General features: G+C 52.1%; 2 protein-coding genes across 13 annotated transcripts in view; both read left to right on the top strand.

Moving 5' to 3' along the window:
• MTHFSD (methenyltetrahydrofolate synthetase domain containing) overlaps window positions 1-17,915 on the top strand; it is a 305,628-nt gene that overhangs the window by 158,712 nt on the left and 129,001 nt on the right. The window lies entirely within an intron of this gene.
• The window catches only part of LOC309648402 (uncharacterized protein C16orf95 homolog), a 487,317-nt gene that overhangs the window by 422,271 nt on the left and 47,131 nt on the right, over window positions 1-17,915 (top strand). For 8 of the 12 annotated variants that reach the window (XM_082436948.1, XM_082436942.1, XM_082436947.1 and 5 more), the window contains 4 exons: window positions 3,193-3,572; window positions 4,985-5,078; window positions 12,825-13,118; window positions 14,901-15,095. The gene's annotated coding sequence lies outside the window, so the exon portion shown is untranslated. The remainder of the gene's footprint in view (window positions 1-3,192; window positions 3,573-4,984; window positions 5,079-12,824; window positions 13,119-14,900; window positions 15,096-17,915) is intronic. The other 4 variants (XM_082436950.1, XM_082436951.1, XM_082436949.1 and 1 more) reach the window with 4 other exon arrangements.

Genomic DNA, 17,915 nt, shown 5'->3' with positions numbered 1-17,915 from the left:
TCCCTCAGCTATTCTGAATTGCTTAAGACCGCCTAAGACAGGTAACTGTCTCTTGGGAGTTGACTTTTCCCTGCTACCTACCCGCCTCAAAAAAGGCAAAATGACACAGGTTAAATTTCTCACAAACCTCAATACGTGGTAGGGGGAGAGGGAAGGGACAGTTGCAATTGGATTTGTGTGATTGAGAAAAACCAGGTAAATAAATAGAATTCTCCTGACACCCATGTCACGGAGTGAATCCACGCCCACTCCGGCTATTAAAGCGTTCCCGGAGAGACTGTGCCTTCTGGGAACCGTTTCCACCGTCTCCCTCAAGAAGTAAAGCGCAGCTTCCTCTCCCCATCCTGAGTGGTGGCTGCTGCTGCGTCCCTGGGGCACTTCCAGGGCCCGACGTGGAGCCGGGGATGCCGCTTCCCCACGCTTCCCGCAGCTGTCAGGAGGGATAGGCGTGCAGGGCGCTGAGCTCACCCGGCAGCTGAATAAATGCAGGCTGTCCTCTGTGGGGGGAGTGCTTCCTCAGATCTAATTGCCTGATGACGATGGGACCACCCACTGTCCTAATTACCCTCCGTTTGCTAAACCCGGAGTCGGGCTCTGCTGTGATGGACTCTGCGTTCCAAAGGAGGAACGCATTAGCCGGGTCTCTCGTCTGTCCTAGACTCACGCGAGGGCCCTGGCTGGCTGCACAGCTCAAAGCCGACCCACAGGGCTCCGGCCACGTGGTGATACACTCAGTGCCCGCTCCGTTGGGCCCCAGGAATCTCACTCAGCTTTCCCGCAGCAAGGCAGACATCAACGCCCAAAAGAAAGGTGCCAAGGGGTCCCCTGTAGCCTCACGTGCGACAGCTCCAAACCGGCAGACGCCTAAATCAACGCTCTTCACCTGGAAATGGTACACCCAGCGGCGGCAAGCTCCGCAGGCCTCACAGGGTACCGGGGCTCTGCACGGCCGTCGGGGAAGCTGCGGGTTGCCGTGCAGATGTGATGGTCAATCTCAGGTGTCCCCTCGACCGCACTCAGGGATGCCCAGGTAGCTGATGAAACACTTTTTCTGTCTGGGAGGGTGTTTGTGCATGAGATGAGCATTGAGATGGTGAACCTCTGAAAACAGATGGCTCTCCAACATTGTGGGCGTCGCCCAATCCATTGAGGGTCCGGGTAGAACAGAAGGTCGGAGGAAGGGCAAATCTGTTCTCTCTGCTGAGCTGGGACGTCCACCCTCTCCTGCTTTCGGACGTCAGTGTTCCTGGTTCTTGGGCTTTTAGATTCAGATGGGGGCTTACACCATAGCTCCCGTGATTCACTGAGCACGTGTCCGGCCACTGATCAAGGCCAGAAGGGTGCCTTTTGTATTCCTAAATCGTTGCTTTCTTGATGTGTCATCTTATTTCTAATTCATGGCCAACGGATGATGCCAGAGACATGAATAGAAACAGCTCCCAAGGACTGCATTCCTCACAGGTGCTCTCACATGCACACCTTTTCAGAGGGGGGCCTGCAGCACAGGGAGGTTGAACACACGGCCGAGGGCCCATCCATAGTTAATGCGCAGGGGACTTGCTCCCCACCTGCCTGGCTGCAAGGGCCCCGTCTGAAGTTCTAACCATCTCACCTACTGCCACAGTGCACGCCCCATGTCGGGGTCTGCAGCGTCCTCGCCCTGTCGTGAACAGTGAACAGGAAGATGTTCTAAGGATGGGCATGCACAGCATCACTCAGCTTCCAAACAGCGGAGGAACTGGGTTGGAACCTGGGTCCTGAAACACCCTCCACCAGAAGCAGTGAGTCATCTAACAGGCGTGGGCTGAGGGCGCCATGCTGGTGCCAAGAGCCCGCGGAGATGTAGCCTGAACTTGAATCTGAACCCACTTTGGAAAAAGCTCAGATTCATCCATTTTATTTTAATTAATCATTCTCCGCATTTGCCGATCTAATCTCCAGAGGAAGTTGGACCACCGATTTGGACCCACTGGGAGGGCGAGACCTTCTCAAAAATCTCAGTACGGGAGCCGCACGCACACGCAGCCTTCCAGGGCCCTCCTCCAACTGCAGGAGGGGCTTTCAAGGCTAAAGCTCCCTAAATAGCCCTCCTTCCCCCGTTATCATTTTTTAAGGGAGATGTCTGCAGAAAATACAAAGCCGCTTGGAAGCAGCAGTTTTTTGGAACAAAAGGCGGCAATCTATGCCATGAAGCAGCCCTGGGTGGTTCTCCTTGAAGGGCTCTGCCTTTCGGCGTTTACGTGGTCAAAGTCCTCCACCCTTGCCCTTCCACCTAAGCCAGGCTCCGCGATGCCAGGACTCAGCCTGGAGGGACGTGTACCTCCACCCACTGGGAGACAGAGTCGGCTCCACGGGCACGGCGGGCCCATCAGACGCCCGTGGATGCTGCAGACTCCCGTCTTCCCTCATCACTTGTCAAGCCCCCTCCACTGTCTTCAGCCTTCCCAGGCCGTCTTCCACCCGGGCCCAGCAGGTGCCTCCTGCCCCAGGACAGCTGTGCAGGCCCGGAGACGGGCCGCACTCCCGGGCCCCACTCTGCCCGTCCGCTGGGCAGCCGGCCTTCCTTTTCACCGGGGCTGATGGAGACCTGCAAGAAGCTTGCAGGAGGCGGTGCCTGGAGAAACAAGAGGCCTTTGAAGCACAAGGTGAACCGGCCTGGCTGTGGTTTACATTCTTTACCTTAATTTTAACAAGTATTTCAGCCCCTTGAAAATTGCTTCTCTAGAATAATAAACAGAGCCCATGTTGAGTTGTGGCTGGACCTCGGTGCGAGGCAGGAGGGGAGCTAAGCTTGGGGGGCCATAACAGTAGCTGGCGAATGCGTGCGTTTCCTTGTGGGGGGGGGGTGGGCAGGGGGCCACTGCAGCTCAATTGGCCCTCATTTTTGGAGATTTGGTGGGATTGGTGTGGCAACATGAGGTTTTGGGTTACACATAGCAAGTGAAACAGTATACAAATAATAGAGGTAGAGAATCATGGAGGAAAGGGAGCGGTGTCTGCCTGTCGGGTCTGTTACTTGTCACTCCAGCTGGTGCCTTTCGGGCTCCTTCCCTCCACCAGAACTCCAGAGGGCCTGTCAGCGAGAGAAAGATGCCAGGTCCTGGTCCTGAGAAACAGGGGAGGGACCAAGGGGAATCCATTCATTCACTGGGTATTTATTAAGCACCTACTATGTGCCGACCTCTGTTCCAGGCCATGGGGATCAGCACTGAGCAGAAATTCCACCCATGCCCTCCCATGTGTGGTCCACACCAGCAGCCACGCTGTCCCCGGGAGCAGGAACGGGCTAGAAATGCAGACTCTCGGGCCCCGCCGGCCCTCCAGCAAGGCCCCAGGCCACTGAGTGTGCAGTCAAGTTGAGGACTCCGCTCTGGAAACAAAAGGAGACGCTGGCAGGAGACGGCACGTGGCCGCGTCAGAGAAGAGACCTGCTCCGTGGCTGCGTGTGGGGCAGCCAGAGCGAGCTCAGCCCCTGACCGAATCATGAGCCCCGCGTCCATGCAGGAGCGCAGCTGGTCAGCATCCACAGCCTTGACAGGGCGGCTGGAGACACAGCTCTGCCCCTCCATGAGGTAGGCAGAATAACGCCCCCCTCCTAATCCCCAGAACCTGTGAACGTGACCTTCCGTGGGGATGAGAACTCTATCAGCCTTGCTCACCGCTGTGTCTTCAGCACTTAGCACGGTGCCTAGAACCCAGTGGGTGCTTCACAGACACTTGCTGGCTGAAAGCACTGACCCAGGTCCCCAAAACAGACAGCTTCTCAGAGGGCAGATAACCCCAGAAGTCTCCAATAGCCGGGCCAGATCTGATCCTGTGACCTTGCGGAATATTCCACTACCCACATCCGCCCACCTCCCTTGCCAGTAAAAGCCAATTTGTAAAATTACCCAACAGCCAGGCAGACAGGCGCAGGGGTTGTTGGCCGCCCCTGTGTGCCAATACAGCGTGAAATACCTGTTTCTCAAGGATCCGGGAAGGGCAGGCCCCTCAGCGGGCTGGTCTTCCTTGCCCCCTGTAGGTTTCTAAACAACCCACTGGCCCGAGGCCGGGAAAGAGTTTTATGGAGATTATTGGCATCTTTTCCCAGATGTGTGCTGTCCTCCAGCTGTGAGGCTCCCCGCTGCCCAGCGGGTATCCCTAACCTTCAGAAAAGGATCTTTGCAACAGTGCTTACCCTTAGCGATAGGAAGGCGCTGAAGAGCTTCGGGGTTTACGGGCTTCGCACGGACAGGCACCGTCTCACTCACCCTCCCAAGCAGCCTGAAGGGGTGACAGTACTGGGTTAGGGGCTGCACGAGGACTTAGGGAGAACTTGGCTGTGAAATGCTGAGCGCAGGGCCGGCACACGCACCCGTCTGGGTGAGCCCGTGCTCACCCTCCTCGTCTCCACCACCACTTAGTTCCCACGACGCACACTCCTGTCAGGCGGGAACCACTGAATCCCCATTTCCAGAGGAGGCTCAGAGAAGGAAATGAACCTGCCCAGGGTGGCACAGCTTTCCCACTGATGGAACAAAACCCTAACCTCCTGGGCACTCTGACACTATATGGCCAGACCCTAAATCTCTGGCACGTAATTTAGTAGTGGGGATTTGTTGAAAGCCTGGGTGATGGGCACCATCTGCCCCTTCCTCAGGCATCAACTGATATTAGTGTTTACAATATCGTTCCTAGAACAGAGGCTCTCAAACCTTTAAATCTCAGGACCTCTTTACACTCTTAAAACTGGTTGAAAACCCTAAAGAGCTTTGCTTTTGTGGCTTATATCTGTCAAAATTTACAGAATTTGTCAGTAAAATGGATAAAATTTAAAAATATCTCATCCATTAAGTCATATAAATGAGAACGAGGGTAAACCCGTTGCATGTTAACACAAATGACGTATTTTTGAAAGAAATAATCATGTTTTGCAAAATAGAAAAGTAGTGAGAAGATTCACAGTGTTTTACATTTTTGCAAACGTGTTTAATGTCTGGCTTAGGAAACAGCTGGGTACTCGTATCTGCTTCTTCATTCAATCTGGTGCATATGAAAAAAGCCTGGCCACACACAGATATGGATTTGGACCCTAAGAGGTAAGTTAATAGTCTTTTTAGATGATTATGGGTATTATTCATTAATACTACACCAAAACTCGACAAGAGGTAGTTCCTTAAAGACTAGTAGCAATGTGGAATCTGAAACCAAATGAATGAACGTTTTGTACTTATTAATTCAATTCTGTTGGTCTGTCCTGAACTTTGCATGGATCTTTTACCCATGCATGATTTTATAACATTCCAAAATGTTATGAAGAGGCCCTGGAAACACCTCAGGGTCCAAGGACCACTGTTGATAACTGCTGAACTGGGTTAAAAGCTCCAGAATGGGGTTTACATGTGTTTTCTTTGGCCCTGTGCTTCCTGAAGAAAGGAAGCGGGTTGCGGAGGGTGTTGGCGAGGGAGGGAACATGGGGGAGGGGAGGAAGGGAGGGAAGGAAGGAGGGAGGGTGCTAGTTAGTAATACAATAGACTGAACTCCAATTTAACTCCCAGACCAGCCCCAGAGACCTCAGACACCCTTCCGTCTGGGTGGGAAGGGAGTCACTGTGGCCTCTGAATAAGCTCTGGTCTCTACAGACTTTTCCACGACTGCAGAAGTAGCCCAGACCTCTGGTCATTTTCCCTAACACTTCATCCCTTTGATGTGGGATCTCGAGGGGATTTCCAAACTGTACAGAATATGCGTTGTCCTTACCTTGAATCTAGATGTCAGCATTCCTGTGGTCTGACGATCACCTCCTGTATCCATCATGGTCCCATCAGGAAAGCAGCCTCCGCCAGAGATAACTGAAGACAGTGTCAGGGCGGGAGGGCAGTATTTACAGAGCAAGGACAGGGCTCTGGGGACCAACGAGGATGGGGAGGTATCCAGAGGCCAACAGGAGTGGGGGTCCATTACCACCTGGGCTGGAAGGGGCAGGGGAAAGAGCTGGGGAGGCTACAGCCAGGCATGAGGGGTGCAGAGGAGAAGCCCCCGGCCTCTCTCTGCTCCCGCCCTCCAGTCTGCTTCTGGCATGTCCCATTGGCTGATCCCGACCGGAAGTGTGGGAGCCCCATCACACAGTCCCTGCAGGGCAGCCTCCCAAGGCACAGAGCGGCATGCAGGACGGATCTGGAGGGGTGAGTGGAGAACAGCCAGCGCGGCTTCCGTGTACCATCGTCAAAGTGGAGCACGTGGCCATGCAGCCTCAAAAGGGCTCGTGCGGACAAGCCTCCCGTCTCTCAGCCCTGTCTCAGCCCACAGGACACCCAGCCTGAATGTGGCAATGGGGTCTGCAGGCCCCTCTCTGTTGGCAATCTCCCCCGCTGTCCCCAGCCCTCCCTCTGACCCGCCATGGACACCCAGGCCGTGTCCTGTTGGCCTCTCCTGTACCATGGACTACCATTAGCAGTCCCTCATGGACCAAGCGCTGTGTCAGCTAAGCCTCCCATCTGCGCACAGGGACCCAGGAATCAGAGTGGCACATCACCAGACTTAGGGTATAGCAGCACAGCAGTGAACGGCAGCACCTAGACAAGCAGACCCACAGTGTCAGGGGCTACTTGCCAATGCCATGTCCAGCGTGGTGAGGCCAGAGGACCCCACACTGAGGCCACAGAGCCCCAAGTTCAAGTTCCAACCTTGGGCAGCCTTGGGCAACTCACTTTGCCCACATTCCCATACCTCCGTTTCCTTGTCTGTGAAACAGAGCCCTTCTGGGCAATGCGAAGACTTCTCCTGCTCTCACCATGCCCAAGCCCAGCGGGGGTTGAAGACACTGCGCCTTTGTCTTCTAGATTTGAACAAGCCCCCAGAACCACATCTGTGCTCTCAGATTTTGTGGACAGACAACCTGCTTCTTCTCCTTGGCGCCATGCACTTGTTGGGATCAGCAGATGTAAAATTCTGACGTCGCACTTAGAAAACTTCCTCCATCTGGATTTCTGCAGCCCACAGGGAATCATTTGCCAAACACATGTTTTACAAAACATGGGCCCACTTCACTGTGACTTGCGGAGCTGATAAAATCCACCTTTCCCCTGGTCCCATGCATTCTGCCCACGCGTGCTTTCTGGCTGGGAAGAGATGCAAGACCATGCTGGGTGGAGGAGGCCCTTGGCCTCCGTGCACCACGTGGGCTGTGCTGATGCCAGGGCAGATGGCAGAGGGCACACAAGGCCAGGCTTTACTAAAAACATAGACATGTAACATATGGTGCTAATAGAACCCACAACAGGGTCACTGGTACAATGGAAAATCATTCACTTCTAACGTCAGGCCGACGACTGCTGTCGGGGGGGAACGTTTACGAGTGTGTCCCTTGTTGCTCACTTTCTGGGTGACATTCAAGAGAATCGGGGACAGCGACACTGGGGTGGCTAGTGAACTTAGGAAGGCTTTAGAGGGGCCAGAATAATGACAGCTGTAGACACTGCTGCAGAACTTCTCCGCGCAAGGGATTCAAATGCTGACTTCCTCTGAAATGCAAGTTTTTAAAAAATTATTTAGTTTTCTAAAATCGTGGTAAAATATACCTGACATAAAATTTCCATTTTAGCCATTTTAAGTGCACAGTCCTGTGGTATTGAGTGCATTCAAACTGTTATTTGACTGTCACCACCTAGAATTTCTCTAGAACTTTCTCGTCTTCTGTAACTGAACACCGAACCCACCCTCCCCCTCCCCTAATCCCTGGCAACTACCATTCTCCTTTTTTTTTTTTTTAACATTTTTTTTTATTGGAGTATAGTTGCTTTACACTCTTGTGTTAATTTCTGCTGTACAGCAAAGTGAATCAGTTATACATATACATATATCCCCTGTTTTTTGGATGTCCTTCCCATTTAGGTCACCACAGAGCACTGAGTAGAGTTCCCTGTGCTCTACAGTAGGTTCTCATTAGTTATCTATTTTATACATAGTAGTGTATGTAATGTCAATTCCAATCTCCCAACTCATCCCACCCCCGCTTCCCCCCTTGGTTCTCTACATCTGTGACTCCATTTCTGCTTTGCAAATAAGTTCCTCTGTACCATTTCCGTCCTACTTTCTGTCTCTATGAATTTGACTCCCCTAGTACTTTATAGAAGTGGAAAGCTACGGTATTTGTCTTTCCATAACTGGCATATTTAACTTAGCTTGATGTCTTCAAGATTTATCCATGTCGTAGCATCTGTCAGTACTTCGTTCCTTTCTAAGGCTGAATAATAATCCACTGATAGATTCTCAGCGTATCTATGGACTTAGAATGTTGAAACAAAACAGATCCCTTTAAATAACAATGGTCTTGCCTGAAAGTCGACAGGCGATGGGTAAAGCTCCTGGGGACTGAATTTACTTGCCCAGAGTCAACCAGGAGGGCTGTATAAATTCAAGACCACCACTCGGATAGCCTATAACTCAGTTGCCCCAGTATTATTCTGTGCTCACATACATGGGCACACATGCTTCCTACAAAGCACACACACACAACTAGTTTCATAAGTTATCTCAAAATCAAAGCAGACCTCAGTGATCATTCATAGCTCTGAAACACGTGGCCTACTGGCTAGTCTTTGGAGTGTTGCTTGAAACGGAGATTTATTACAGAAAGAGAAGCCCATACAGAACCATTCCTGTCATCATTATGGCTACTGATTCTGAAGTAGGACATCATTAGAAATGACCAAAAATGAAAAATGATGCAGGAGTGGAACAGAGAGGCTGAGTAGGGCAGGAGCCAGCTGAAGATGAGACACATCTTCTTCAGCCTGTCGGTCCATCCACTTTCAGCCAATCAAGAGCTTTCTTAGGACGATCGGAGAATCTGAATAAGAGCTATAGATTAGGGCTTCCCTGGTGGCGCAGCGGTTGAGAGTCTGCCTGCCAATGCAGGGGACACGGGTTCGAGCCCTGGTCCGGGAAGATCCCACATGCCGCGGAGCAGCTGGGCCCGTGAGCCACAACTACTGAGCCTGCGCGTCTGGAGCCTGTGCTCCACAGCAAGAGAGGCCGCGATGGTGAGAGGCCCGCGCACCGCGATGAACAGTGGCCCCCGCTTGCCGCAACTGGAGAAAGCCCTCGCACAGAAACGAAGACCCAGCACAGCCATGAGTAAATAAATAAATAAATAAAAATAAAATTAAAAAAAAAAAAAGAGCTATAGATTAGCTCAGAGTTGTGTCAGTTTTAGTTTCCTGATTTTGATTATTGTACTGTGGTTACAGAAGAGAATCCCTCATTTTTAGGAAATGTACATGGTAGTATTTAGTGGAGAGGCAGATCTTATATGCAGCTTCCTCCGTGTGTTGGGGAGGGGATACAGCAAAGAAGGTAAATATTGATATTTGGGGAATCTCAGAGAAGGGCATCTTGAGAATTTTTGTGCTCCTCTTCCATTTGTCTGAAATCGTGTCAAAAAAAAAAAAGAGGCTGTGTGGTGTCCAAGGGACACCTGTGGAGAAAACAGACAACTAATTCAAGAGCAGGGACGGAGAATGAGAGGATTGGTGGAGCCGGTCATGGAACGGACTGGCCGCCGGGAGACTGAAAGTCCAGAAGAGGCTGCGCCCGTGATGCCGTCCCCCCATCACTGGGTTCTCCCAGCCCCGCTGTCAGTGTCATGGTTTGAATCATCGAAGCCACCCCTCCCTCTACTGTGATATTGGCAACAGCCCGGGAACAGCCCACACGCCCCACACGTGTTGACAGCTTGGAGAACGTGTAAGTGTGGAGTGTTTTCCGTGTCGATGACATGGCACACGCAGAGTTGGAGTGTGTACACTTAAGAGCACATGGGTCTTGTCGTTTCATGGATCCTACACAGTAGTCATGGGTGAAATACTTCCAAAAGCGGCCACCCCACCCCATGTTTTTTAACATAAAACACGTTATATAATACAATTTTAGCAAATTCCCTGTGCAGTAACACTGGCAGTATCTTGAAGATAACATGAGGATAACAGCCCTCTCCCATCACCACTTGCACGGAGTGTTCCCTCAGCACTGGGGCTGCGCTAACCACTGCTGTTTCTCCACTGCAGGGAGGGGCTCGGAGCTCTGGGCACTTTTGCGTCCCCCAGGTTACTCACTGGTGCACAGCAGAGCCAGCATATGTCTCCTTTGACGCCAGAGGTTATCTCGATGTGACACGATGTCACCGCCCCAGCAAGTCATGCTGCCCCACACCCACCATCAGTTCGTGTCTACACTGCATTAGGCACCGGGTGGAATCCAATCAGATGCAACTTAAGGTCCCTTTGTTCCATTTCTCAAGGGTCACTGCGAGGCCCACAGTGTGTGGACAGCCCAGCTCTCCCACAGGTAGCGCCGTCTCCATCCACATGGTGTGAGGCCGCCATGAGCTGCAGCAACCGCCTCTTGCCGTCTTGTGCAGTTTGCAAGACCTCAGAACTGGACCTTTGCCTTTCTCAACATCTGCTCAAGATACACAGGTGACCGACGCATCAATCTCAGGCAGAGCGCTTTTAGATAAGCGGAGGGGGCGCATCTTAAATCTCCGCATTGACAGGCTTCCAAGATGGTTGTCAAATACGCGTGGTTATCCATATTGTCGTTTCTATGTTTAACTTCGCTTTTAGAAGTTTAAGAAATAACAGTATCAGTTCAGGTATGCTTGGGAGCCAAAGAAAGACACACCTGCTGCTCCTCCAGCTCAGACCCACACCTTTCGACAGGTGAGCACAGCTGTCGGGCCTTGGACTCAACTCTGCTCTGTAGCAGGTGGCTTCCTTCTCGGTGGGAATGACTTTCTGTCTCCCTGTCTGTGTCCTCTGGCCACACAGGCCCATCCTCCCAGGCCTGGGTCAAGGGCATTTCCTCCCTCCTCCTCCCTCGCGTGGGGACAGAGCTGGCCTCGGAGACCACAGCCCACGGCACTTCTCTCAGGGCTGGTACTTCGGACATGCAATGTCAATGTCATCTCTCCGCCTCCTGACCGGACTCTGAGCTTCTTGCTTGCTGGCCACGGACTGTGTGAGTCTACAGGGATAACGAATGTGCAAAACAGGCAGGGTGTTTGTTTTCTGAGAATCAGTGGATTTTATATTTCTGCCAAAAGTTATACATGGGAGATATTACATCTATACATTCGGCAACTAAATTTCATCTCACTTGCCCGCTCTGATGGCCAAGCAGTGGATCCAGGTATATTGTGTAGAGAGGATTGTGGGGCTGCTCCTGGCGTCTGCAGGGAAGAGCGAGGCGGTGGAGAGCGGTGTCCACCCCGCTGGACGGACAGGCCAGCAGCCGTGACTTCCTATGCCTGAGGCCCAGTACCTGCAGCAGGGTGGACACGCCCACCTTTGAACTCTAACCTGGCTTGTTCCTAACCACCCCCACCCACCCGCATCCCTGGGGTGATCGAAAGCAGCGCTTCTCCAAGAGCAGCCTGAATCGCCAGGCACATCTGGTCGAGATGCAGGTTCTGGGGCAGCGTGTGCAGGTGGGGCTGAGATTCTGCATTTCTAACCAGCTCCCAGGTGATGGCTGAGGACCACCTCACCTGCGGGGTAGCGAGGCTCTAAAGTAAACGAATAAAGAGACCTTAACAAGAGCCCCGCACACTCTAACAATCAAGTGACACTCTCGCCCCTCTGCTATTGAAAGCCGGGGGCAGCTCAGGGCCCCCATCTCTGTCCTCCGTCAGTCTGCCTGAGAAAACCCCCTCTCCTCTGGGACACAGATGGGTCACACTCTAACCCCCTGCAGCCCCAGCTAGAGGTGCTGGACGCCTCCACGCAGCCCTCCCGATCACCCTTCCGTCCTTTCCTCCATCCTCTCTCCCTGGGGACTGGCCACATGGTCTGTGTCAGTGGCTCCTGCTCTCTGGCTTCCGGCTGGGGTCCGCCAGTGGGAGTGCCAGCCAGAGACTGGAGAGGGGGAAGCGGGACCCTCTCCTCCCTGAATGATACGCTTGTCTTCTGGGGAACGTCCGCGACGCGCAGGACGCAGAGTGCCAGCCCACGGTAGGGCCCGAGGAGGGAGAGCTGAGGCTGTTATCCTAACTCTGTGTTACTTTTAGTTTACTTATTTGTATTATATTTCACTTGTTCTTTCTATTAAACCTATTAAGTTCTAGCTCAGGTCCCTCCTTCCTGAAGCCTTCCTGGATTATTTGAACCTTCAGTAATATCCTTCTTTTAACTCACTCAACAAATAATGTAGCCCCTTATTCTGAGCCATCTTGTCTCTTTTCGTCCCATTGCTTCTAAGGATCAGTCTGGGCTCCACAACTGGACAAGAGACTTCAATTCACCGTCCAGGTTAGCACATCTCCCATCTCCACGGCACCTGGCACACGCTGGGATGTACTGCTGACCTCAGGGAAACTTCTCTGGTGGGGCAAACTGCAAATGCATCTGGAACTCAAAGAATGCAAATAAATACTTCGAGAGAAATCTATTTTTATGGGTGTTTTCTATTTTCATAATAAATAAGTATTGGGATATCTAAAAACAATAAAACATTTTGAAAAGTCAACTTCTAAAAATAGCTTTTTTGGGATATAATTTACATCCCATACAATTCACCCACTTAAAGTATAAAATTCAGTGGTTTTTAGTATCTTCACAGAGTTAAGCAACCATCAGCACAGTTAATTTTAGAACTTTTTTTTTTCAGCTCAAAAGGAAGCCCCCTCCGTATGAGCAACCCCTTCCCTTATCTTGCTCTTTGGTTTTGAGCATAGATTTAGAAAACAAAGCACAAAAAGGACACTGCAAATGTAAATTCCTCAAGATACATTTCTGTTTTTGTTGCCTTGTAATCTTGATTACCTTTTTTTACTGTCTGTGTTTCAGGAGGACTGAATTCAGATGGCATGAAAATTCACCTGGTTTTGCCACGTTCCCGTTCACCTGCCTCCTTGCACACCTGAGTTCAGGAGCCTCATCCTTCCACTAGAGGGCGTGGTGTCATAGATGCCAACTGTGCCACCTGGGCTGTCCCAGTGTTCTGACCTCAGCCCTTGAGAAGGTAAGAGCTTGTTCCTACTGGTCTGGAATGAACTTAAGAGCTCTGCCCCCTGTGTTGTAATGGAACTGGGAAGGGAGCTTTCATTTATGAGCCAACTACAGACTTGATTGATTCACAAGGTGAGAGGTGGACACAAAGAAAATACTGTGCGTTGGTGATGCGGATGACAGTAATAACCCAGTCATATATTGAATATTCGCAATGTGCTTGGCATGGCGCTAAGAACATTACATACATATCTTATTTAGTCCTCCCAACAACCTTCTGAGATGGACCTTATTATTTTGCCCAATTTGCTGATAAGGAAGCTTAGAGAAAGAGCTTTAGAAACTTGCCCAGAGGATCGTTCCTGATCTTCAGATCAGTATAAGGGTCTGTTTGGATAGAGGGAGAGGCCAGTCTGAACTGGATGACCCTCTGAAGTCTTTGAAGCTGCAGAATTTAAGAATTCGGAATTCCACAAAACCTGAATCATAGGATAGCCCTCGAATAAAAAGACTGGATCCTTATAAACCAAACACACAGGGGAGAGGTGCATTTGGGGGGAGAAGAAAGAGCCTATTTTTGATCTAAGTCATAAATATATGACAGTGTGTGTTGAAATGAGAGCTCTACACCTCGGGGAACCCGTCCCCAGTCAGCCTGGCTGGATCTGATCCCAGTAACGGCCAAGTCCTTAAGGTCTTACGTCCCGACAGGACAGCGCCCACCTGGAGGTCCCACCTTTCCTCAGGTGTCCTGTCCCCCGCCTGCAGCATGGGGCCCACGAGCAGCCAGCAGCCCTCCATCTCCGCCCAGGCCCCTTCGCTATGGAATTCGTGTTATTAATTTTAAAGATGTTGATGTGGTTAGTGGCAACTTCCCATGTGGCCCAGAGCAGCCTCCGTTCCAGGCTCCCAGGGTCAGGAGGTAGGACTCCAGGTGTAGAAAGGAAAGGGGGACGGGAGCCCCTTCTCACCTTTAAGTGGGGTGCACCTCACTTCCACAGCAGTGATGCAAGCTGGAATATAAAACCTCTGCTGGAGTTGAGGTCTTGTAATCTACACAAACACCTGTGAGCCCTTCAAGAAACCCCCTGTTTCTCCATAGAACCTGTGTCCTTTACAACGTCCCTCCCCCCCGAGATGTCCCAATCGCCTCAGAGTATGTGGCCACTTCTGGAGTCCAAGAGCATCCCAGACGGTATGGCCAGATATGACCCGTCTTCCATGCCACCTTCTATTGTTAGGTAACATTATCTTCAGGAAAAAAAAAAAACCTGTAAGAGGCAGATGAGTGCTGCCAACAATTTATAAGATACAAATAAGCAGAAGAGGAAAAAGATCATTACCAAGGAGAACTGCCTGGGAATGTGAAATGGGGCCGCCACTTTGGGAAAGAGCCTGGCAGTTCCTCGAACTGTGAAACCCGGAGCAACCGCGGGATCCAGCGGCTCCAGCCCTCTGGGCTCCCCACTCCCTGGTCTGGACCCCAGGCACTGGCACGTTCAGTCCCTGCTCAGCGACCGCTCCGTCGGCACCATCTTAACCAGCATGGAATTATCCCACTGGACACGGAACACAAGGGTGGGTCCTCACGGCTTCAGGACCCGTCGCTGTCCACTGGAAAGTCATTCGTGCCCCAGATCAAGGAGATTGTGATCAGGACCTCAGCCCAGCTTCCTTGGGGCTAGAAGGTGCCGGTGTCCTCAGCCCTGGAGTCTTTCTTCAGGTCCGTGGCTGTTGGTCCAGCTGCCACGAGCTAATGACCAAGAGCCACAAGCTAATGACCTCAGTGGATGCAGCAAGGTTCCCCTGCCTTAATGACCTGGCGTGTGTGTGTGTGTGAGTGTGTGTGTATGTGTGAGACATGGGCAGGTGTGTGGCTACAAGGATAAAATCTGACCTACATATGCTCTATAGCAGGTCCTGTCCAGCATTCCCTCACCAACGGACACCAGGGCCATGCAACACAACCCCCCACTGCAGGCCGTCAGCAAACGGCTGAATGAAGGGCAGTCATTATCACAGCGAGAGGCCAACTGCCAGCCATCCCACCCATCCCTGAGACCCGTCTCTGCAATGGAAACCCTGCCGGGCAACACAGCATGAGCCCAGGTAACAGCCCCATGTGGGACTCCTGGGCCTCCCAGACTCGGCAGCTCCCAGGATCGACAGGGTCCAGTTACCCCAGCGCGAGCGGTTGGGTGGGGAGGTGCTGCTCAGAAGGGTGGGTGGGGATGCTGGTGTCAGGAAACCCTGGGCCTCAAACCCGAGTCCGCGGCTGTGTGGCACTGACAATTCACATAACCTCTCTGAGCTTCAGTTTTCTCAACTGCAAAAGGGGGTTTATGCTACTTTCTCTTTTTTTTTTTTACGGAAATAAGAATGTTTTTTAAAAATTTTTATTGGAGTATAGTTGCTTTACAACGTTGTGTTAGTTTCTACTGTACGGCAAAGTGAATCAGCTATACATATACGTATACTCCCTCTTTTTTGGATTTCCTTCCCATTTAGGTCACCATGGAGTATTGACTAGAGTTCCCTGTCCTATACAGTCTGTTCTCATTAGTTATCTATTTTATACGTAGTATCGATAGTATATATGTGTCAATCGCAATCTCCCAATTCCTTCCACCACCACCCCTTTCCCCCTTGGTGTCCATACTTTCTTTAAAGAGCTGTCATGAGTGTGAAATGAACAAATGCCTAGATAGTGAATAAATGAATGAACGATACTGATGGCACCTGTGTGTGCTGCACGCCAGGCTCCGTGTTAGGAGATCACACGCTCACACACACACACACACACACTCACACACTCAGGGATGTTTATTAAGCTCCTGCTCTGTGTCCGGTATCCCCCTGGGGATACAAAAGTGGATACCACCACCCCCTGCCCTCTTATAGGTGACAGTCTAATGCAAGAGGCAGAAAAACAAACAAGTAAAGTAAAGAAAACAAGAGATAAATAATGTGTTTTCAGTAGTGGCAAGTGCCACAGAGAAAAATAACCAAAACAAAGCCGGGTAAGGAGATGGAGGGTGGTCCACTTGGAGGCGGCTCTGTGTTTAGATGTGGGAGGGCCAGGGAAGGCCTCCGGAGGGAGGTAGCACCTGGGCCCAGACCTGAACAGCATGAGGAAGGCAGCCACGCAGGGCTCTGGAGGGAGGGCGTGCCAGTGCCGGAGCCACGGTTACAAAGGTGCTCAGAGGGTCGTCGTCCCGTGATCAGCCGCTCACGCCAGCGGCCCAGGCACGCCGCCCCTGCATCCCAGCCCTGATGCCAGGCGCTCCGCTTGGAGACTCGCCTGGCACCTCCTGGCCCTGAAGCGCCCTCTCGCCCTTAGGGACAAGATGACTCTACTGGCAGGGCCAGCTGGAGGCTGCGCGTGGATGAGTTCCCCCTGGTGTTAATTGGCGGGGGGTGGGAGGGGGGAGAGGGGAAAACAGAATAAAGCTTCAGAGGCCTGGCTGTGCCTGAGTTAACGCCCTGGCCCTCGTGGCACAGCGTTGGGGCTGAGAGAGGATGCTCACGGCAGCCTCATCATCTCGTTAACTCAGATTACCGGGCGCAGTGGGAGTGCCAAGCACCCCGAGAGGTGTGCTTCCCTGCTGGTCATGAACAGCCTGTCTTGTTTCCCTTAAAAAATCATTTTTTTAATGTCTTGACAAAACACCTCTCTCTTCTGGCATTTCCAAAGTTAGCAAAAATTGAGCTCCAAGCAGCGAAAACCTAAATTGGTGTGTAGTTTGCATTTTCCATTTCCTTCACTTCCATCTTCCTGCCCCGTTGGAAGGGAACAGGAAGCAGTTAATGTCACAGGGGAAGGGGCTCCTGCCAAGCTGTGGCAGGTCCTTTGTTCCTTTGGCCTCGGTCTCTCGGAAAGCGCGTCCCCGCAGCTCCCCAGCCCACCTTGCCCAGGAAAATCTACGGTGGGTCCGTGTCCCTGGCCATTTTCATTTCTGTTGCTCTTCTGTTATCTTTCGGGATTTTCCCCCCAGCTGTCAATAGTACGTCCCGAGGAGGTTTTCTCCCAGGAGCCGTGCCTGCCAATGGCTCAGGGCGAGTCCGGCTTTCTGGCTTTCTGAGGTGACGGCCCAGGGCCAGACCGTCAGCGGCTTTTGTGCACGATGAACCTGTCGGTGGCAGCGCGGGCCTGAGTTCTGCCGCTTTCCTCTGCGGGCCTTTGATACTGAACTTATCAGGGGGGGCGGCGAGGAGGGGCGGCCAGGGAGGGGCTTGTCATCCTCTGTCCACCCCCAGACGCAGAGAGCAGGAAACAGGAGTCCAGAGCAGATATCAAAGGCCAGAAGGTTCTCAACATCATGGAGAGAAACAAGGCCCAAACTCGCCGCTGAGTGTGCCCCCAGGATGGGGCTGGGCGGGCACCAGCTTAACTGAGGAACCTGACAGAAAGGAGACAGAGCTGGCGGTACAACCTCGGGAGCCCAGGGCTGTCGGGGGAGAGTGAGCCGGGGCAGGGGTCCCACTGTCTTTCTCGTCCAGCCTGCTTACCTCCACCTTCTTTCTCAGCCCTTCCATTCTGAATGCATCGTAGCTCCGTGCTCTTCTGTTCAGGCTGTGCCCTCTACCCAGAATTCTCTTCTCTAGCTCCCTTCTGTTCCTCATTGAGCCTCTACGTCACCACCCAGTTTTACCTCCCAGCACATCCCCCGACAGTACGAGTTCACACAGGATTGTAATTGCCCGTCTCTCTCTGTCTCTTGCACTGGAGTGCGAGCCCGGAAAAGCAGGAACTGTTCCCTCCTCACTGTGAACCCTCAGTGTGAGACTCAGAGTGCTTCATCCTCACGTGTCTTGCCTCATGGTTGCAACATGGCTGTGGCAGCTCCGAGCATCTTACTCTGTCCCGATAGCGTCCCAAGAAGAAAGAGGCCTCTCTTGAATGTCCCTGCCTTACATAAGGGGGTGAAA

The sequence above is a fragment of the Balaenoptera physalus genome (genome assembly GCF_965194825.1).
Source record: "Balaenoptera physalus genome assembly, chromosome: 19".
NCBI classification, from domain to species: domain Eukaryota; kingdom Metazoa; phylum Chordata; class Mammalia; order Artiodactyla; family Balaenopteridae; genus Balaenoptera; species Balaenoptera physalus.
This window is presented reverse-complemented; position numbering and strand designations above follow the sequence as displayed.